We start from the raw sequence: 7267 nt of genomic DNA, 5'->3' as shown, positions 1-7267 counted from the left end.
CAAAACTATTACTAAGAATCAAGTTTATTTTGTCCAATGATCTTCATGAAAGTTTTTATTATATCCTTCTTGGATATCTATCACTTTGGGACTAACTTTCATGTGTTGCTTTTGACAAGCTCAAACAAATATAAGTGAAGATCGTGAGCATAATATTTCTTTCTCTCAAATTAATTTAAGTGAAACAAGAGAGAATTTCTTGAAAATTTTACTAACTCTCAAACAAATCTAAGTGAAGCAAGAGAGCATTTCTTCAAAAATACTAAAGCACACCATGCTCAAAAATATATAAGTGAAGCACTAGAGCAAGTCCATAGCTCATAAAAGATTTAAGTGAAGCAAAGAGAGCAATTCTAACGAGTCATGACATAATTTTGGCTCTCTCAAATAGGTGTGTTTAGCAAGGGACCAAGACTTAAAATACAAAATAAAACAAGCAAAGACTCATATCATACAAGACGCTCCAAGCAAAACACATAGTATGTGACGAATAAAAATATAGCTTCGAGTAAAATACCGATGGTCCTTAGAAGAAAGAGAGGATGCCACTCGGGGCATCCCAAGCTTAGTTGGTTGCTCATTTTTGGATAATAGCTTGGGATGCTGGAGCATCCCCAAGCTTAGTCTCTTCTACTCCTTATTCCTTCATCCATCGTAAGATAACCCAAAACTTGAAAACTTCAATCACACAAAACTCAACAAAACCTTCGTGAGATCCATTAGTATAAGAATAATAAATCACTACTATAAGTGTTGTATCAAACCAATTCATATTTTGTTCTTGCATTGTATCTACTGTATTCCAACTTTTCTATGGCAAAAACTCTTCAAAGAAAACCATAGAGCCATCAAAATAAGCACACAACACAAAGAAAACAAAACCTGTCAAAACAGAAGAGTCTGTAGCAATCTGACTATTCCAAATACTTCTGTAACTCCAAAAATTCTGAAAAAATAGGACGACCTGAGAAAATTGTATACTGATCTATTGCCAGTGGAATGGGTATTTTATCGCTCTCTGGTAAAAACTGAAAATTATTTTCGTGAGTGCAAAAGTTTCTGTTTTTTCAGCAAGATCAAACAACTATCACGCAAGAAGATCCTAAAGGCTTTACTTGGCACAAACACTAATTAAAACATAAAAAAACAATAATAACAGTAGCATAATTGTGCTAACACTCAAAAACAGGAAGCAAAAAAGCAAAAATAAATTTTATTCATTGGGTTGCCTCCCAACAAGCGCTATAGTTTTACGCCCTTAGCTAGGCGTAAAGCAAGGATCTGAGTTTTGTCATTTTTGGTTCGAGATCCATAAGATGCCCTCATGATTGATTCATATGGTGGACAAATTCTTGTTCTAGGAAAGTGTTCCATACCCTCCCTCAAAGGAAATTGGAACTTAATATTGCCTTCTTTCATATCAATCATGGCACCGATAGTGCGTAAAAACGGTTTACCAAGAATAATTGGACAAGACGGATTGCAATCAATATCAAGAATAATAAAATCTATAGGCACATAATTCCTATTTTCAAGAATAAGAAAATCATTAATTATTCCCATAGGCTTTTTAATAGTAGAATCCGCCAAGTGCAAATTTAAAGAGCACGATTCAAGATCGGTAAGACCAAGCACATCACATAAAGATTTCCGAATTGTAGAAACACTAGCACCCAAGTCACACAAATAAAAACACTCATAATTTTTAATCTTGACTTTGATAGTAGGTTCCCATTCATCATGCAATTTTATAGGAATTGAAACTTCTAATTCCAACTTTTCCTCAAAAGCTTTCATCATAGCATCAACAATATGTTTAGTAAAAGATTTATTTTGTTCATAAGCATGGGGTGAATTTATCATGGATTGCAACAAAGAAATACAATCAATCAAATAGCAACTATCATAATTAAAGTCTTTGTAATCCAAAAGAGTGGGCACATCACTAGCTAAAGTTTTGACCTCTTCAAACCCACTTTTATCAATTTTCTCAACAAGATTTTCACCCTCCGAATCATTGGGACGCCTTCTACCTAAAGTTGACTCTTATAAAGACCCTTTTTCATCAATATTAACTTTACTAAACAAGGAATCAATATATGAAACACCAATCATTTTAAGATCTTCATCACTTTTGCGAAAGAAATCACTAGAAAACGTTTTTTGCTTCTAAAAATTCTCTTTTAGCTCTAAGCATAGCGGTTCTTTTCTTACTTTCATCCATAGAAACATAAAGAGCTTTAATTGATTCATCAACCTTAGGCATAAAAAAATTCATCTTGAGATTTTCCACATCATGAGCAATTCTATAGCACTTCTAGACAAATCATCAATCTTACTGAACTTTTCTTCTATGGAAGTGTTGGAAACTTTTTGCGTATTGATAAATTATTTAATATTATTCTCAAGATCAGAGGTGTTCCTATTATTATTATAAGATTGATTTCCATAGGAATTACCACAATTATTAGAGGAATTACTAGCAAAAGGCTTAGGATTAAAATTACCTGTATAAGCATTGTTGTTGAAATTATTTCGAGAGATAAAATTCACATATGGAATTACTATTTTGCTCAATCAAAGCAAACAAAGGCATATCATTAAAATCAAGAGGAGCACTTCTACTGCAACCAATTTCACAAGAGCATCAACTTTTTCACTCAAAGAAGAAACTCCTTCAACATAATTAACTTTTTTACTAGTAGGAGCTCTTTCGGTATGCCATTGAGAGTAATTTGCCATAATATTATCAAGCAATTTGGTGGCTTCACCCAAAGTAATTTCCATAAAAGTTCCTCCCACGGCGGAATCTAAAAGATTACGAGAAACAAAATTCAAATCCGCATAAAATTTTTGTATGATTATCCAAAGATTTAACCCATGAGTTGGGCAATTCCTTAGCATCATTTTCATCTTTTCCCAAGATTGTGCAAAATGATCATGTTCAAGTTGCTTGAAATTCATGATCTGGGTTCTGATAACCCACAAGTATAGGGGATCAAACCAATTTTCGAGGGTAATGTATTCAACCCAAAATTATAGATTCGACACAAGGGGAGCCAAAGAATATTTGAAGGTATTAACAGTTGAGTTGTCAATTCAACCACACCTGGAGATTAATTATCTGCAGCAACGTGATCATTAGCAAAGTAATATGATAGTTTTGACAGTGGTGACAGCAGCAATAGTAATAGTAACAGTGATAGCAGTAATTTTGTAGCAAGTGTAATAGTGATGATAGCAGTAGTAACTTAGCAACAACAATATAAGATAAATTCGTAGGCATTGGATAGGTGACTTGTTGGATGATATTCATCATGAGACAGTTATAACATGGATATAATGGTGATAACATAAACGGTTCAGATCTTAAATCATGGCACCTAAGCCCAAAGTGACAAGCATTAAGCATGGCAAAGTCATAGCAACATCAATCTAAGAACATAGTGGATACTAGGGATCAAGCCCTAACAAAACTAACTCAATTACATGATGAATCTCATCCAACTCCTGACTGACCAGCGAGCCTATGAAGGAATTACTCACTCCCGGTGGGGAGCATCATGGAATTGGCGATGGAGAAGGGTTGGTGATGACGAAGAACGAAGATCCCCCTCTCCGCAGCCCCAAACAGACTCCAGATCTGGCCTCCCGACGAAGAATAGGAGGTGACGGCGGCTCCGTCTCGTGGATCGTGATAATTCTTTCTCCCTGATTTTTTTTGGAAAAATAGGATTTTATAGCGTCGATTTCAGGGTCTGCGGGTGTAACGCCCTCGATGCGGCTATATCTCCTACGTGTCGAAGCACGACTTAGAGGCATAACCGCATTGAAAGCAATGTCGCAAGTAAGGTAATCTTCACAACAACCCATGTAAATAGATAATAGGGGAAAAATGTACATAGTTGGCTTACACTCGCCACGTCACACAAAGTACATAAATAGAATTATAATCATCCAATACACTCATGGTCCGACTACGGTACCAAAATAAAAGATCAACTCCAACATGCGACACGGTCCCGATCGCCCCAACTGGGCACCACTACTAATCATCAGGGAAAGACACATAGTAACGGCGTGAGTCTTCGTCGACCTCCCACTTGAGCTCAAGCGCATCATCTAGAATGGAGTCATCGGGCCCTGCATCTGGTTTGGAAGTAATCTGTGAGCCACGGGGACTCAGCAATCTCGCACCCTCGCGATCAAGACTATTTAAGCTTATAGGTAAGGCAAGGTAATATGTGGAGCTGCAGAAAGCGACTAGCATATATGGTGGCTAACCTGTTCGCAAAAGAGAGCGAGAAGAGAAGGCGAAGCGCGAACGAAGAACTATAGAACAACCTACGGCAAACATTACTCCAACACCGTGTTCACTTCCCGGACTCCGCCGAGAAGAGACCATCACGGGTACACACGCAGTTGATTCATTTTAATTAACTTAAGGTTCATGTTATCTACAATCGGACATTAACAAATTCCCATCTGCCCATAACCGCGGGCACGGCTTTCGAAAGTTCAAATCCCTGCAGGGGAGTCCCAACTTAGCCCATCACAAGCTCTCACGGTCAACGAAGGATAAACCTTCTCCCGAGACATTCCGATCGGACTCGGTATCCCGGTTCTACAAGACAACTTTGACAATGGTAAAACAAGTCCAGCAACACCGCCCGAATGTGCCGACAAATCCCGATAGGAGCTGCACATATCTCGTTCTCAGGGCACACTCGGATAAGCAATCCGTACAACTAAAACCAGCCCTCGAGTTTCCTCGAGGTGCGCTGCAAGGGGCTCTAGTTTGGACCAACACTGAGAGGAGCACTGGCCCGGGGGGGGGGGGTTTAAATAAAGATGACCCTCGGGCTTCGGAAACCCAAGGGAAAAAGAGGCTAGGTGGCAAATGGTAAAACCAAGGTTGGGCATTGCTGGAGGAGTTTTATTAAAGGCGAACTGTCAAGGGGTTCCCATTATCACCCAACCGCGTAAGGAACGCAAAATCCGGGAACATAACACCGATATGACGGAAACTAGGGCGGCAAGAGTGGAACAAAACACTAGGCAAAAGGCCGAGCCTTCCACCCGTTACCAGTATATAGATGCATTAAGATAACAAGATAATATAATGATATCCCAAATATAAACAATGTTCCAACAAGGAACGATCTCCAGTCTTCACCTGCCACTAGCAACGCTATAAGAGGGGCTGAGCAAAGCGGTAACATAGCCAATCAATGGTTTGCTAGGACATGGTGGGTTAGAGGTTTGACATGGAAATTTGGGAGGCATGATAAGCAAGTGGTAGGCATCGTAGCATAGGCATAGCAAAAGAGCGAGCATCTAGCAAGCAAATATAGAAGTGATTTCGAGGGTATGATCATCTTGCCTGCAAAGTTGTCAGAGTTGACTTGATCCTCGTAAGCCAACTCAACGGGCTCCTCGTTAGCGAACTCATCTCCCGGCTCTACCCAAACAAGACAAAAAAGCAAAAGGAATACAATCAACCACGTGCAAAGCTCAAACCAATATGATGCAAACATGGTATGCTATGCGGGATGCGATATGTGATGCATATGCACGATTTGACAAGGAATGATTGAACCTGGACTCAACTTGGAAAACCAAGAGTGCCACTGGAAAGGTGAGGTGATTTCAGTTGAAATCGATATAAAGATCACCGGAATCGGATGCACGGTTTGGAAATGGCAAGCAAAACAAATATGGCACCGGTCTGCGATAAACAGCAAGTAGCCATCTAAATGCATCAAGATAATTATGCTACAGCACTCAAACATGGAAAAAAAATACATGGCAGGGATCCACTCATGATGCTTGACAAAAGATGAACACCGAGATACGGCCAATTCATCCATTAACAGGTTCAAACAAGCATGGCAAAAACACAAACGATAACAGGTTTCAGACTTAGTGAAATTAACACAAGCCTGGAATTTCGGATCAGGTAGCACACTTTGGAGGATGAAAACTATATGCTACAGGAACTTAACATGGCAAAGAAAGGCATGACATGAAGCTACTCAAAGCACTTAAAAAAGTCCCTTAGTGACCTTGAGCCAAAAGGGATCAGAAAATACAATTGCAAGCATGTGAACATGGCAAAAACATAATCAGATTACAGACTTGGTGAAAAACTGGAGCATGCAAATCTGTTAACTAGTAGGCATGTTTACGAGCTCATCCACTCAGTACAGAGCAAGGCGTGACAAACTAAGAATACACCCATCAATAATACATATTATAGAAGCTAGACATGGCAAGAACAACAACATAGCATGCACGGACCAACAACAACATCCTCGACAAAATTGCTAACAAGACAACAATCTGCCAGGATTCACGAAATAGAAAAAGTAGAGCTCGATTGACTCAAGCTAGGGTTCTCCATAATTGCAAACAAGGACAAGGATGGATAGAGCACCACAATATTAACAAATCATCCTTACTGATCATCCTCAAAAGAGGCACGAATCACTAGGAAACAACATGAACATATGGCATATTGATAAAAACAGATCAAGGACTTGGAGAAATTCTAAGACCCTGAAATCAGCATTAACGAATGCACTACTTTGCAAGCTTGTGCTAGTCACCACACATATCACAAAAATACATGGTAAGCACCTCTGTAAAGATGGCATGGCATATAACAAAACACATGTAGAGCTCAGGAGCATATCATGCACACATTAATCATGGCAAAAATGACAAATAGCTATTTGATGTAGCAGATCTGACAATTAACTCAAATAGCTCTCTTCCAACAGCATTTCGGGCATCCAGATTAGCTCAAATGAAAATGATGCAATGTGATGAAATGATGTACTCTCTGAGACGAATATTTTGATATGCTACACGCTCAAAACGGAGCTACGGATGCGGAGTTACGGCATGAACAAGAATGTAAAATAATATGCAGACTTAGGGGAAAACGGGGTCAACCCTAGGGTTTCACTGTAGCCGCGCGGATCTGGATCTGGCGCGCATGCAAAACGAGGATCGTCGGCCGGAGCTCCTATTCGCCGGGGAGGAGCGATCGCCGGACTTGGACTTGCCGCGGAGCTCGCCGGAGAGGGACCCAAGGGGAGGAGAGGCCAGGGCGGCGTGATGCGGTGGCGGCGGACGTTCCAGGCGGCGAGGTTGGCGGCGAAGGCGGCCGGCGGCGAGGGAGTGGACGGAGCGGCGAAGGTCGGCGATGGCGTGCGGCGGCTTCGGCCGACGAAAGTGGCGGCGCGCGGCGTCGGCCGCGAGG

This window comes from Triticum urartu, chromosome 6A (assembly GCF_056163025.1).
Source record: "Triticum urartu cultivar PI428250 chromosome 6A, HENAU_Tu73, whole genome shotgun sequence".
Taxonomy (NCBI): Eukaryota; Viridiplantae; Streptophyta; class Magnoliopsida; order Poales; family Poaceae; genus Triticum; species Triticum urartu.
Note: the sequence above shows the minus strand (reverse complement) of the source record.